Below are 4118 nucleotides of genomic sequence, written 5' to 3' on the forward strand. Positions count from 1 at the left end.
GAAGGAAATCTACCATGCAGACTGAATTCCTTGCTTATGGCGCCGGACAAAAAGTTATAGAGGTGCAGATTGTCTTGCAGACTGGCCTAAGAACACTGGGCTTAAAATATCCTAAATCAATTGAACCACTGGGTTCTGTAGAAGAGGAATATGTACTCAGCTATTTTAATTGAGTAACGGTGTTTGTGCATTCATGTTAAGTATCCTATTACAAGGAAAGGGTTTGCACTTATACTCCTTTGCTTAAGATAAAAAAGGTAGAAAAATGCCTGTCTAACATACAATGTTAAGCTTTTGATAGCTTGACCTTGATATTAATCAATTGCCATTTTAAACTAGTGTTTTGGGGTTGTTGTTTTTTTTTGTTGTTGTTGTTTTTTGTCTAATGAATCCAAAATTGGGCAGTGGGGTCTGTTTTTGTTGCTTCCAAAGGTCAGAACATGAATCTGTGATTTTTAGGAAATTATTGTTACCCAATTTGACTGCTTAAAACTGCTTTCAAGTCTTGGTAAGAACATCTACTCTTTTTGTATCTGAAAAATGTTAACTTCTATTATTTGAGGTAGCAAGTCAGAAAGAATCTGAGCAGACTTCTTTAGCAGCTCATTGTCTCAGCTGCAGGCTCAATCATTTACCAGTTGTTTCCCTCAGTCTTGAATAATTACTGAAATAAACTCACGTGAAAGGCCTAGAGGAGGAATCATATGTGGAATATTTTTTCTAAGGAGTCAAACCAAAGACTCAAGCCTCCCAGTTTATTCTTTAAAAACACGTTTAGTTACACATGTTTAAACTGTAGAGTCTCAAGCTAATAAAATAGGTTTAGGGACAGGATTGCTTAGACTTTGTCAGATAAAAATTAAACTATATTGAAATGTGCATAACTCTTCAGTCCTCACAGGGTGCATTTAGAAAGGCATCTGAGCTACAACAAACAGGTCATGAAAAGAACAAGGAGTCCTGTGAACAGATGGTAAGACCCCTGCAGAGCCCTGATTCTGGCTTCCTGGAGTCTGTCTGGGATTATGCAGGAAACCAGCAGAGACTGAGACAGACTAAATCTCTGGTAAATTCTGGACTGGGCTGGCATTTCTATAGCAAGCCATGTCCCCAGGATATGGAACAACCAGCCCAAACTATGTGCTAGGCTGCCAATGAGAGCTGCTGTTTTGGAGATTACACTCAATCATTCACCTTATTTTACATGGTTACTCCAGTTTGTTTGCACCTAATTAATAAAAACATTTTCAAAAGTTCTCAATTTTTATTAGAATTTTTGCAGAGAACTGGCCTTTATAGTAAGCTGTTGCATTTATTGCATATGCAGTCAGTTTGGTAGAGCACATATTCAGTTCAGAGTAGCATAAATAAGTCTGAAAAATGATGCTCTTTAAAAGAACAAAAACACTATAACATCATACAGGAAAGTGTTTGTTGCTTTGCAAATTATTCTATTTGTTGTGTCTAACACTGAAACAAAACACTGAATAGCATTTTTAAAAATCAGCACCCTGACTTAAGGTAGACTTCTGCACATAAACAGAAGTCAACTGTTATTGGATATTACTAAAAAGATGAATATAGTTTACTGTGCTGCAGGATGTCTAACATTTTTTTTTTTTTTTGTAAAACCAATAATATATTTCTAATCTCAATGCTAATTAAGTCAAAAAGCAAAGAAATTATGTATTTATTTCCAGGGTTGGGATTAGTTTCAATTAGTTGTGGTCAAACGTTTACATCCACTCATGGACGTCATGGTTAGTTTGGGCTTTTAATTTGAACTCTTCTTTTTCCAGACTGGAATCATCGTACAGCATACTTCTTTTATGACTTTAAAATTAGGTGGAAAAGTGTGAATTTGAAACTTTCTATAATTCACACAGGATCAAAAGTATACATGCACACCCACTGATAATTAAATGTCCTTTAGAACAAGGGTCAAACACAAGGCCTGGGGGCCAGAATTGGCCCAGCAAAGACTCCAGTCCAGCTGACTGGATAACTTTAGAGGAAAAACTCTTAGTTGCTATGTTTTAGTTTTACTACTGTTTTCTACCATTTATACTACACTACAGTAATAAAGTAACATAAACATTCTCCTTTATTTTTTAAATAAAGTCCTGCTGACAGTTCTTTCATTTACTACAGCAGCATTTCTTTATCATTCCTTTATTTATTCTTATTAAACGTCTTTACACTGACAGAAAGTGGAGTTTCACCGCTCTGTATGTGGGGGGTAAAAAAACTGATATATACGTGAGCTGTATGTGGCCCTTGATGTAAAATGAGTTTGACATCCCTGCCTTAAGAAACTGCACCTCAGCTACATGCTTTGGTAGCCACCAACAAGCGTCTGGAATAATTCTGACTGGATATTTCACCACTCTTCGTGGCACAATTGATAGAGCTCATTTAAATTGGTTGGTTTCCTGGCACAGGCCTGGCTTTTAAGCATAGTTCACAAATAATAATAATAATGGATTTCATTTATATAGCGCTTTTCGGGGCCCTCAAAGCACTGTACAATTCCACTATTCATTCCACTATTACCCAAATAGAACCCACACAGGAACAGGGAAAACATGCAAAATGCACACAGAAAGGCCCCAGGGAACCAGTGGGTTCAAACCCAGGATCTTCCTATTATGAAGTGACAGTGCTAACCACTATGCTGCCTAATTACTTCATTCTGTTTCCATAAAATGCATTTCTATTCTTGGTGTGTCGAGGCCAGGTTTATTCCACAGGAGACAAAATGGATGGAAACTGAAGTGTTTCTAGATCTATAGGCACATTGTTTCATAAAGAAATAACACTGGTATGTTTAATTACAAAACCATCTGCGTGTGAAGTTTTTTGTGCTTTTTCACTTTGATCTGACTCACAAATGTGGGAAAAAACAATTTGGAAATATTCTTGGAGCATGACTTATTTTATGTAAAAGATGAATCACCCATTAAGTGAGAAAAATATTAACAAGAAGTAATAACTTCTGTTGTTGTAAGTTTTATCTTCTTATTGGACAGATGGTTTTAGATTTAAAAAAATAAAATAAAATTAGGATCTGGTCAAAGTATTTACTGTGAACTTCTACATTACGTTTTCTAAATGCTCGCTGTGTGTTGAAATATTTTGGGATGTATGTTGTTTTTATCTGGCCATTTATTTTTAGCTTTACCTCAGTTTACTTAGCAACTGTAAATAAAGTATTTTTAATGTCTTGACTGATTGGGGGGGATTGATTGTCCCAGTGCGTCATCTTGTGGTGTAAATTGGTATTACATGAAAGTGCAGCACGGTTCTACTTCTACTTCAGTTGATAATGTTTTTTTTGTTTTGTTTTTTTCCAAATTAAAACAAATGTTACTCTATTGTGTTGCGTCCCTTGTTTCTTCACATTTTGTCGATATCTCCGTTAATTTCGGAAGACTTTAAATGATTTTACGGTCACGGGGAATTAGGCCCTACGTGCCTTTTTAAGAGAGTAAATCAGGAGTTCGGAATATTAAAAGTTATTATGTAATCGGTTTACTGGTGTGGCTCGAGATTGAGCTGCACGTCACCCACGAACTAAAGTGAGTTTGACACCATGGCCTAGTCCAAATAGTTTCCCGGTAACGGAAAGAAAAGCACTTGAAGTCCTCTGATTATTTAATGAGCTGCTCCTATAGGCAGACTACGCTCCACACAATGAAAATTTGCGTGCGTACCGTGGCCCACAGCCTCCATTGTCCTTACAGGAGCCGATTGACCTTCCACTGAAGCGCTCCCTGCGAGGGGTTTCCACGGCGCATGTTTGTGCGTAACGCATCATGTGATGTAATACGGTTACCCATCGACTTAATTGCAAGTACAGCGGCATGCTCGAGTAAGTCGGTATTTGCATATGGATTAGGGTGTGCGTGTTTTTTCCCTGGGAAGCGCGGAGCTGTCCCAAACTGATGGATGCTGTCGCTGCTGCCGCGTGAACCGATGATGCTGCTGCGCTCGAGCCGCTGAGCTTTCTCTCTCTCTCTCTCTTGTTCGCTTGCTCGCTCTCTTTCCCTTTCACACACACTCTCTCTCCATCCTCTCCCTCCTCGCTCCTCTCCTCCACACGCACAAAACGCTCTGTC

Source organism: Diplotaxodon limnothrissa, linkage group LG20 (assembly GCF_057381915.1).
Source record: "Diplotaxodon limnothrissa isolate DT_005_m linkage group LG20, D_limnothrissa_male_GT1.1, whole genome shotgun sequence".
NCBI lineage: Eukaryota > Metazoa > Chordata > Actinopteri > Cichliformes > Cichlidae > Diplotaxodon > Diplotaxodon limnothrissa.